Source organism: Oryzias latipes, chromosome 22, assembly GCF_002234675.1.
Source record: "Oryzias latipes chromosome 22, ASM223467v1".
Lineage (NCBI taxonomy): Eukaryota > Metazoa > Chordata > Actinopteri > Beloniformes > Adrianichthyidae > Oryzias > Oryzias latipes.
In genome coordinates this window covers 5,099,513-5,111,520 of record NC_019880.2, presented here as the reverse complement: position 1 = coordinate 5,111,520, position 12,008 = coordinate 5,099,513, and the positions used below count along the sequence as shown (strand labels likewise).

Here is a 12,008-nt window from a genome sequence, read left to right as displayed (position 1 = left end):
CTTCATTCAGTGTCTCACCTCTACTTCCATGTCTTCACAAATGCATGTGTCTCACATGCCAGCAGTGTCAGCCATGTCCGAGGTTTCTGAGGAGACTCTTGGCAGAGGATCACGCGTTCTTCCTCCTGTCTGACCCAGTTTCTCTCCTCACAGCTCCATCATTAAAATGCTCAGGGATATCGGGCATGAAAAACACAAATATTTACCTAACTCAGCTTCATTTTAATAAAGCACTTCAGGAAGTACGCATTGGCACACACTGATGTGCCTTCTGTAAGTGTTTTTTTTTCCCCTGTCTACAAATAATCCAGCATGAAATTAGGAGACTTCTCCCTCTCTTTAATCCGTTTCTGAATCAGCTGTTCTGGGAGCATCAATTTAATGAGTAAATTAAAGCGCTGCTGCACTGCACCCATCTGAGCCCTCTATGATTCATCCCATTTAATATTAGCTAAAGAAAAACTGTTCCCCCCTTATTTAACTGTGGCGACCTCCATCAGAGTTTGAATCCTGAGTTTTGTTCAGCGATGGGGCGTCAAAAATGAATCTCAAATGAAAAATTGAGGAAGAAAAACATCCAAAAGAAATCCAATTGATGGGGTTAGAATAGAAAAAAAGGGTTGGATGAAAAAAAGAAGACAAAACTGGATGGACACACAAAGAAAAATCTAATTGACTGCGAGATGCAATGAAGAAAAAAAATGTGGAAATTATAGAAATAAGAACACGAATACAAGAAAAATGAGACTAACAAGGGGGGGTTGACCCTAATGCTCTCATCTCACAGCGAGAGGGTTCTGATTTAATTCCCGGCTGGGACCTTTCTGTGTGGAGTTGGCATGTGGAAACTCCACACATATTAAGGTTATTCTACACGTGAAGTTTGCATGTGAGTTCCCAGTTTACATGCTTTAAAGGTTGATAAGTGTCTCTAAATTGCCCCAAGGTATCCTTGTGTTATCCAAGGCATGTTAACGTTGGGAGTGGGGTCATCTGGGGACCACAGGGTAGAACAAGGGCTACATTAACATCGCCCTTGGCAAGTGGTCACTTTTAAAGTCTATGTAACTTGTAAAAACGCAAATTTTGGGCTTCCGCGCTCAAAGTTCTTCAAGATTTCACAACTCACTCAGTAAACGCACAATGCAAGTTAAACCGGGTTGAACTTTGATATATCAGGGACTCGGATTTGGAAGTGATGTTTGGAAGGCATCCCCATTTAATTCACAAAAGTGCCGACTGGTTGAAAAGTGTTTGTGGAGGAGAGCCCCTCCCAGACTGTTAAGTGTGAACATCGTATGCTAAAAACGCGTTCAAGTACCCACGTTTAGCACGACGTTTAACAGTCTTGTGACCTCTTTAGGGTGTACCCCACCTTTTCACAACTGTAGCCAGGTTGACTCAGCAGCTCTGTGACCCCAAAAGAGATTCAGTGGATTCTGAAGATGGATGGATCTATGAACGGGTTTTTTCTATCATTCTATCATGTCATAGAATGATAGCATTAATACGTGAGTCTTAAATTGTCTGTGTGTATTTTGACCCCAATCAGGACACTCTAGTTAGAAAAACTGGATGGGGGAGAACGTCATAAGAAAACAGGCACATCCAAGGACAGAAATAGAAGAGAAAGAATGTAAAAAGTGAGTAACTATCTATCACACAAAGGCAGGTTACAGGGGGGACATACGTGAAAGAGCTGAATAATTGGAGGAAAATTGTGTCTTATTCTTTAACTCCCTTTACCAGAGAAAATTAAAGAGCTGTCACCGCAGGGAGACGGTGAAGCGGCTTTGTGCCGGCTCTTGCTTGACCTGGAGAGCCGACACCGATTAACAGGTTGTCACATCTGATGGTGGTCACAGAGAGTGCATGAGAAGTCAGATTGATATTTAGAACGAAATAAAAACGTGTGTGTGAGACAGTGGCTGGTGAACAGAGACAGTTGGTGTGTAACCAAAATCCCCCATCCTTTTCACAGGGCAAACACATTCATTCACAGCCACACATTTCCAATTCATGTCCCTCATTATTCCAGTTGGAGCAGCAGACGGATCTGGTTCAGTGACAGCTCTGCTGCTGTGGAGGGAGGTGAGGAGAAGAGGAAAGACAGCATTTACAAATGGGAAAAACCATGAAATTGACAGGGTGAGGGGGCAAACATTATTTTTTTATGTCCTTTTAGTAAAGAAAGCTCATTATAAACTCCTGGAAAAAAAGAATATTCCTCACCTCCTAAACAGTTAAAACAGTAAAATACAGAACAGTTGAGAGTTTTCAGGCTTTTAAAACCACTGTGTAAAATTCAGAAAGAGGCAGGCACAAACAGACACAGTGAGATGTGAAAAAATAGGTACATATTTATGATTTTCCACAAACGTATCCCCAAATCCAGGAAATTCCTTGTATTGCCACCTCTCCGGGCCTTAAGCACCCTCCCCCAACATTTCAAGCTTCCTTATCCATTCTCTTTCTCCTCCAAACTTGACTTCATTTTGGGTGATTTCTTTTAAGGTTATGTTTATTCATGAACACGGTTCTGAGAGGGAGATAAGACGCCAAGTGCTGAGCTGGCTTCCAGGGCTGCAAGGGCTCAGAGTCACGGACAAACACACACACGAGTAAACACACATGCCACTTGCTGCAAAATCCTGTGAAAACACACAAGTTTGTTTGCATTCATGTAAATAGGCTAGCAGGACCCATTCGGAAATCTTGACACACAAACTCGGATGAGTCTGCGAACCTCCTGATCATCAAACTGGCGCAGAGATGGCTGCATTCATTTTGTTTTTGAGAAACAACAGAAAGAGACCCGACTGTAAGTCGGGACATGCCCACCTCCGAACCCAGACTAAAAAACTCGACTTTTTGTTCACACAGAATCACCTGAAGATATCCACAACACTGAGGCCAAACGTCTCTGACGTTTAGGAGCAGAAACTCAGAGAAGCCGCAACAGAGGCATTGAATAATAACCATAATGAAAATCAATGTATTTTTTTGTACAGACTGCATAGATCCAGGTTTTTGTGCAATACCAGTCTCAAATAACAGATGGCAGTACGGTGATCTTGCTACAGATAAAGCCAAGGAAGAACCATCAAAACAAGTAGATAAGGACTAAATCCAAAACTTATTGGGATTTTTTAATATAAAAATTTGAAGTTCTGATACTTGAAATATTTTAAATACAAAAATGTGTACATGTGATCTGCTGAAAACACCAGTAGTTCTGTGGAGGTGACAGGGAGGGCCTTTACCTGACTTCACAATCTGATACTAAAACAACTGTTCAGGTTTGTTTTATGTTAACTACTGAACATAATACACTTTGTTCAAATAACTTTTTTTTGTTTACTTGTCCTGTCCAGAAGCAGACCGAACTGATAAGAGCTGAAGGCCTGTCGTGTTGGACAGACTTTGCTTTTCCAATATGGGGGCTCTGACTTTTCTGACACACCAGGAGTATATTTGTATAAACCCTTTATACCCCTAAACTTTAGTTATAATCATTGTGTTTGTATACATTTCTTGTTGGACTGGACAGAAAAGTAAAAAAGAAGGAGAACGTGGGATGCTAGATGTTGAATGACTGACTTTTTGAATGACTTTTTAATGTGGTTTTATGTGTAATTAATTTTGTCAACAAAATCAAACAATTGAGCGATCATTGGTCTTCTTTTTTTGTTGTTGTTGTTTTAATTTTTCCCTTACGGCTGCACGATAGCACTGTGTTAGTGCTATTAGTGACATGGTCCTGATTTAAACCCTGGCTGGGTCCTTTGGTGTGGAGTTTGCATGTTCTCCTCAAGCGTGTGTGAGTTTTCTCCAGGCACTCTTGCTTCCTCCCACAGTCCAAAAACATGCTTCATAGACTAATTGGTGTTTCTAGATTGTCCTCGGTGTATATTGGTGTGGCCATGTACACCTGTTCAGTGTGTACCCCGCCTTTGCCCAAGTTGGGATAATCATGTGACCCCATAATGAATGGATAGATTGGTTTAAAAATGTTTAAATTCTAAACTATTGCTCTGTGAACATTTTTTGAAATTTACAAACGTTTAAAAACATTTCTGCCTCCTGTTTTCTTGATTTTTTACTCTGCTCTTACTACTTTTTTCCAGTTTTTGTAAATGCTGATGGTAGTTTGTTATATTGAGTTCCCTTTTGTCAAAATGTGCATATACATTTTACTTTTGTGTTACATAATAAGTAAAAGCCTTTAAATGAAAAATAGTGGCATTATAAAGTATTTGAAGGAACTTTTCATGATGCATTTTACCAAGTAGACGAAAGTGAATCATGCCTGAAACTCTAGCGCCACCTGCTGTATGAAAGGTGAAGGTGCAATATATTTTTTAAATCTTTGGATGCAGATGTGAGGGATGATGTGTTGGTGCATCATCTTGGTTTAAATCACAGCATCCAGCAGCAGAAAGATCAAACTCCTCTTTATGAGAGTCTCTGGTTTAATCTGGAGGCGGTTATTTATGGGTTTAGTTCGGAATTTCTTTGACAACGAGCTTTTTTTCACCACTAGATGGGGAGGTGGGGCAGTAAACAGGAAAGAAAGGCGCTTTCTTCCCTGGTGGGAGAAGAGGATTTGATCCCAGCATTCTCCTGAAGCAACTCTGGAGCAAACAGCCTGGTTCCCTGCGCGTCATATGATAGTGCTGGGTGAGAGCCAGCACAGCCCTCCTTGTAGAAAACGACCCATATCTCAATCAGCGCGCGGCGGCCAAGGCCCCCTTTATCTCCCTCCACAAGGCAGGGAGGCGTATCCGTTCCCCCTCTGCACTCCCCTCTACATACCAGCGTGACTCCCTCAGCTTTGACCAAACTACAACCTGCTTCGGTCGACGCCCTGTCGCCCACGGGATCCGCACTTTAGCGCGGAGCCAACAAGTCCGTCGTGCGTATTTTTCAGGGAGGCAGTCGCCGGGGTCTGGATTGCGACGGGGCTGCGCGCGCAAGCAGCCAGCGGCATCACCTCAGAAATAAGAGAAAGGGTGCCAGGGAAAAGAAGGGGAAGAAGGAGGAGGAGGAGGAGGAGAAGAAGAGGAGAAAAAGGGGTTCTGAATTTAGAAACAAACATCTCGTTTGGGAGAGCTCTGCAGCGGGACGCACAGAGGATCTGCAGCGGAGTAAGTGAGGTTTTTTTTCCAGCGTTCACTGGCTGTTTTCCATGTGCCTGACCTGCTTTCCGTGATTTGACCAGCAGCTGGTTGTGCAGCATCCTCTGCTTCGGGTGACATAGCGAAAGAGAGGAGGGAAAGACGAGCAGATATGCGCTTTGGATGCTATAAACAGGCACAGAATCCAAGGAGGAACAACACGCCCGCTGAAGGCAGTGGATGAATTAGGGAATTACAGAATTCCGTCATTATTATGTCATGTTGTATTTGATTACATCTCCAGGGTGCAGCTTCACAGTGGCTGTGTAGTATTCTGGGGACGCGGCAGGGCCGACAGGTGTACCAGGAAGTCTCGTTTACGCGCGTTTTGGATAATCCATCATGACAGATCGATCTGGTTTTGTCCAATTTGATTATTAGAGGGGGGGGGGGACATGATGCGTTTCTGGTGGTGCCAGCAGCTCAGTGGATGCTGCTGACTGTTTTTCAGACCGTGGAGGGGAGGAGAGGCGCAGCAGGGCGTTTGGTTCGTGTTGTGATGTGAACAGTCCGCTCCAATATGGCGCGCATGAGCCTGGCCATTACATACTCCCGTCTGGAATTTTCAATGACTGGGAATGATGCTGAGCATCCTCAGCTGGCCGTGCTCCTTCGTCCTCTGAAAGCACAAAGGCTTGGGTGTGCGCCTTTTTTCATGTCACCCTCTAAAAACAATGTCCCCAAATGCATTAATTCAACTCGGTGTTTGATCTCAGCAGGTAACACTGCAGCCAAGCAAAGCTTGTTTTTTGTTTGGTTTTATGTCTATTGTTTTCCTCCTGTTTTTCTTTCTCTCTATGTGAAAAACAGTCTGTAAATACAACACACCCACAGCATTTGTGGGTCCTCAAAGTGCAGTCAGGACTAAACTCTACTCTGTTGTTTTTTCAAGAAAAAACTGTTTGTTTCCAACAGACTCTTTAGTGTGAATTCCTGATAGAAACAAAGTTTCTCTAAACATCAGATTGTGAAAAAAAAACATTTTCAGTGTCAATTTGGAGATGATTTATCAAGCATAATCTGTTAAATCTTTAACTTCTTCCATACGAACCTTAGTTTATAACAAGATCTTAAAATCACTCTTTTAACAACAATACACTGACCTAAAATGGATCTTTAGTCAAAAATCCAATCCAGTGTGACTCAGATAAATACCTAGATACTGAACAGTGCAGGTGAAGTTTTCCAGACTCCTTATATCTCTTGCAAGATAATCAATCAAGTGTAAATTAAATATTTGTACAAGTAAACAAAAATTAATGACAAATCCATTCACAATTTAGTTTAATAAAGTTCAGCCCACTGTTGTTTTTCCACATCAAAAATACAAAGGGTACATTATGGCCAAATCTTCCAGTTCGGCTTTCTTCTAACCCTACATTTAGCTCTTTAAACGGAGGGTTATGGAAAAATAGTATCTTTGAATTTGGACATTACTCCCACTTAGGGCTGCACAATAAATCGCAAATGAATCGTTATCGCAATATCAAGCTGTGCAATACACTAATCCCAAAAGTCGGGAAAAATTGCGATAAATGCTGATTGTGCTAAATGTGCTAAAACAATCTTATGGCAGCTTTAATTATTTAATGAATCAAATAAATCTCTTTTTATCATCGACCAAACGGATGGAGCCCTTTTATGTTAGATGTTTGCCTCCTATGTAGACGAGTGTCATTTGGAATGTAATGTAAGTTATGTTGACTCTTATTTAAATTAAACTGTTGCAGTAAAATGGAAATGATTTATTACGTTGTTTTACTATTTGTTTATGTATCGCAAGTTCTATGATCATTGCAATATTGATCGCTAACATCGCACATTGCGAGTTTTCCTCATATCTTTCAGCCGTACTCGCACTCAATGATGTCATGAATAGTCAGCTTTGTTCGAAAATGTATAAAAACATCGGTTTTTATCACCTTAAAAAGGTCATGCTAAAACAAAAAGTCATGACTTAGATTAAAATGTAAACTTCTGTCCATCAGAGCACCTCCACATGAAGAAATGTGCATCTTCTCCACAGCACAGTGCAAACGCGGACCACCGTGATGGAGGGATACAGAACCCTCCGCCGCCTGGGTTTGCCATTTAAAAAAACTATTTCGGACACCCCTGCCCCTCCAAATGCCCCTCCAATTGGAGGGGTAGGGAGAAGCTGTGGGTAGGGGAAGAATTCGGCCTATTAAAACATTCGCCCACTGTATGGTCACATGACTGTAAAGTTTAAAGTGTTTCCTCACATTGGAGTATAATGATGCCCTGATCATTTTTTGCTCTGACATAACATATGTGTTGTCTGCTGTGATGCATTTGGTCAGTTTTTATTTCCTAAAATACATATATAATCACTTTATTTCATTTTGAAATGATTTCTGTTGGTGAAGGTCAATTTTATCAACAATTTGCCATAGATTGATTGATCTGTTTGTATTGTATGAATAGAAATCGATTCATCGATTAATCATTACTCCCTCTAATCTGGAAAATGATTTACGAAGGAAGGACTAAATCCAGAACTGGGCTGTAAGAAGTGAAGAGGATGTGTCTGTTGTTGTTGTTTTTTTTGTCTCTTTGCTCAGTTAGGTTTAGCACAGGTCACTCTCACACATCATAATCAAATTATCCAGGTGAAACCATGGGGTAAGCTTGTGGCACACAGCAGAGGAAGGATTTATTTTCTGTTCAGTTTTCTTGTACATCTCTGCATATTTTCCCTGAAATTGAAACAATTCCTTTAATTCCTCGATTAAAGGTTGTATTCGTTTAGGAAGAGATGAAAGGTAATATAAACTAATTAGCTAAACTATTGTTGTTGTTATTTTTCTTTATTTAGTTTTATTGCAGTTTCTTAGGAGAGTTATGGAATTTACATTGATGCCTTGAAAGCCATTATTCCAAGTTTTTGATCAAAACCTTTGTAAGATAAAATTGGATTGATATCATCAGCCCTGCTCTAAGATTTTAGATACTTAGAAACTTTTTGCTTCTAGAAAATGCAAATCTGAAGCTTTATATTTATAGTGGCATCACGGCCAGTTCCATCCTAATTCAATGGAGCTGACAATAGCTGCAGGTGTACAATAAGGAGACTGACCTATATAATTTTTACACAGCCTAAAATATTAAAACAAAGATATTTGTCGTTGGATGGCAGTGTGTTACATTTGCTTTCAATAAATGAACAGTTTTTGACAGTCCTGTCATACTATGTTCACATTAAATCCATCATTTACTTTTGATGTGAGCAGTTTGGAGCTACAAAGCAAACACTGAAAATATCGTTTTACAAAAGAAAGGTCACTACAAACAGAGCTGTCTGCTCTGTAGGACGCCTTGACACTTTTAAATCCAACAAATTCTTTAAAACAAGTCAAACAAAAATGCAGAAAACAGACAGATTCATGTTTCAGTTTTTTCAAAGTGTGCACTTTGAAATGTGCAGCTGGAGTTTTAGACGATCGCCTCCTCCTCCTAACAACTGCAAGAATTTGCAACTGCTAATCTAAGTTGCAGTTTAGGCAAATTTCTATTTTTATGTGATTTCTCAACTGTAAAAAACATTGAGTCAGATGTGTTTTCTAAAAATAATAACTGGGGAGTTTGGAGAATTATGAACACAAAATGAGATTGAGGCTGACATGTACTCAGGTAAGTTTCTACGACGACAATTTTAAGGCCGTGTCACACAGCCACAGTATTCATTTTTCGCATATTGCTCGGATGAAACTTATTCATACGTGAATATATAGAAAAAGTGAGAAAAATGGAAACTTTCACAGATGTTTCAGGAATGAACCACTTTAAAACCACAAGACGTACAAGTAAACCACGCAAAGAACTCGTAAATCAACGTTTGATTTGTGTACAATTGCGGTGTGTACGCAATATAAAAGTTATACATGTACATGTAGGAAAAGTCCATTAGACATATGTGGAACGGTCTTGAAAAGCCACAAATTTGTGGACGCATCTCACAAAAACTGCATAAGATTTACATAATAATTGCGTATAAACTACGCATAAACTACATAATTCTCAACCGACCAAATATTTTGAACAGCTCAAAATCAAATCCATGTCGACTATGCACTTCGACTAATGCTGAACGCAAGAAACACTTATGGATTACGTATGTCATGCATGTATCACGGACGACCGAAATGTCATACGTGGAATATGTGCAAAATGTGTTGTGGCTGTGTGACACAACCTTTAAACCATTATTTCAAGCAATTCTATGTTGCCCTTTCAAAATCAGACTTTTAATATCTAAAAAAACAAAAGTTGTTAAATGTTAATTTTTTATTATGAGAAAAAAAATCTAAAGTTTGTTAAAATGGTTTTAAATGTTTTAAGAACTTTAATTCACGAATTGCTGAGAAATGTTTTCCCTGGTTTCCTCTATTCTTCTCTTCGTCTAACTCCCCTTATCAGTATTCTTCTCCTGGTTGTCCATTCCAGCAGCCAAGTAATTGAGAGCTCTGTGAAAGCCTTCTGCTGCTTGTAAATACTTTATACAACCTAGTCCCTGTTAAGAAAATAATAGAAAAAATGAAGGTTTTAGGTAAAGTGGCTATACGAGGCCATATTTTATATGGATGTTTTCATTTGTTAGGTGAACGTCTCAGCACAACTGTTTCGCTTGAGACCCATCAGGTCACCCCAGGCCTCAGCCGGTCTGTATCTGGGCTCGGGGGGTCTATATCCGGTTGGCTGCTCTGTGTTTTGTCAGCAACTCACAGTGGACCTGACAGCCCTTGTCTTGTTCACCCAATCATGATGTGGCATCACCACTGTGGGCTGCAGCCACATTTCTGTCTCTGTATGCTTGCATGGGCAGCTATTTGAGTGCAGCTCAGCCGGCTGTCAGACAGCTTGAATGAAGGACTGGAACACAGTGGTGCTGTGTGTGAGTCTGAGTTGTGTGTTGATTATTGTGTCTCTGGGAGTTTGATTGATCTGACTCTGCGATTAAGAGAGCGGAAAAGAAGCCGCTATCCGAAAGGTCAATCAATCATCTTCTTGGGAAATCAAGGAAAACTTACTTCTGTAAGAACAAGTGTCCCTCCCTGGTTAAAATAATGCAGCGAAGTCAAGGCCATGGAGTGGGAGGGGGGTGCATCGGGTGGGGGGGGGGGGGGGCCTAAATGTGCTGGCAACCATAAATGCACAATTAACTAAAGAAATAAAAAAATACTAAAAAGAAAGGAAAAAAACACAATATGTACAAAAAAAGATGGATGGACAGGCAGGTGGACAAATAGACAAAAAAAGATCAATTTAGCCTCAACAGGGTACAAACCAGTCTCCTGCTTGTGCCTGTCCCAAGCCTGGTAAATCCAGAGCGTAGTGTCAGGAGGAGCATTCAACCTAAAACTTTATAGACATTAAAAAGATCAAAGGAGAAAATAAATATATGGATAGATGGACAGATAGCATTGTTTTCTAGTTTTCCAGACAAGACTATAAGCCAGGGGTCGGCTATCAGAACAGAAGACAGTGGCACGCGAGTTTGTGACAAAAATAAGCACTTGATCTGTCGTCTGTACATTTCGGATTAGAAAAAGTGACAATCTCTTCTCACAATGAGCTTTTTTCCCCCTATTGGATCTTAAGGAAAGGGAAAATAGTTTTTGAAATGGGAAATGGGATCTTCTCGTAGGTGTGCTTCTGTACTTTTTGTTTCAAACAATTCCAATACTATTTCAACTTTGGTTTATTTTTTTTTGTGCAGTATTGTTATCGCTTTTTTGAGTTAATGCCAACATTTTTTTTATATTTATATGTATATATATATATATATATATATATATATATATATATATATATATACATATATATATATTTTTTTTTATAGAGTTCGCATTATAGTTGGTGATGATACAGTTGTCAAGTTCGATCATTTCAAATCGGCCCTTCATGTCGTAAACACTGCTGACCCCTGCTCTAAGCAACCGAGACAGAAATCACAACTCTGGAGAGCAGAAACTGGAAATCTATGGTTATGTATCCACTTCAAATGCTGCTTTCAAGTCCGTGAGAGTAAATCAGGCACAAAAGGAGACTTAGAAGGTGGCATTTTTCTACACATCTGTCACTTAAACTCGAAAAGTGATTATGTGCTCACCAGCAGGAACATGAGTAGATCTTTTGATGCTGATATCTAATCAGCGAGTCACATGGCAGCAGCTCAATGCATTTAGGAATGTAGATGTGATCAAGCCAGTCTGCCGAAGGTCAAACTGAGCACGACTGGGAGGGAAAGGTGACTTTAGATGATATTCCTGATACAAGGCACCAGATCGAACCATCTCAGAAGAAGACCAACATTCAACAGACCAGGTGATGTTTTTTCCAGTGATTTTTGTGAATTCATGTAAACTCCAGATTAGGGCTGCACGATATGAGGAAAACTTGCGATATGCGATATTAGTGATCAATATTGCGATAACGTTAAATTTGCGGTAAATAAACAAATAGAAAAATAAACAAAAATATCATTCCCATTTCATTGCAACAGTTTAAAAATTATACTCCAAATGACCCTCATCGACATGGGGGACAAACGTCAGGGTGGCTAACCCTGGTCCTCAAGAGCCTCAACCCTGTCTGTTTTCCAATTCTCCCTAGACTGCTCGATAATGATAACCAAAATCAGGTGTGTTCAGTCAATCAGGATGTGAAATCACTTGAGTCAGCCAATCAACAGCAAGCTGGTTAAGGAGAGCTGGAAAACAGGCAGGGTTGAGGCTCTTCAGGACCAGGGTTAACATAATAGGCCTCCATCTGATTGGTCAACAATGGGAAGGCGTCCATCTGATTGGTCAA

General features: G+C 40.2%; 1 protein-coding gene across 1 annotated transcript in view; it reads left to right on the top strand.

Annotated features, from left to right (window-relative positions):
- The first annotated feature begins 4,472 nt into the window (after window positions 1-4,472).
- palm (paralemmin) overlaps window positions 4,473-12,008 on the top strand; it is a 30,061-nt gene continuing 22,525 nt past the window's right edge. The window contains exon 1 of the mRNA XM_023951365.1: window positions 4,473-5,147. The gene's annotated coding sequence lies outside the window, so the exon portion shown is untranslated. The remainder of the gene's footprint in view (window positions 5,148-12,008) is intronic.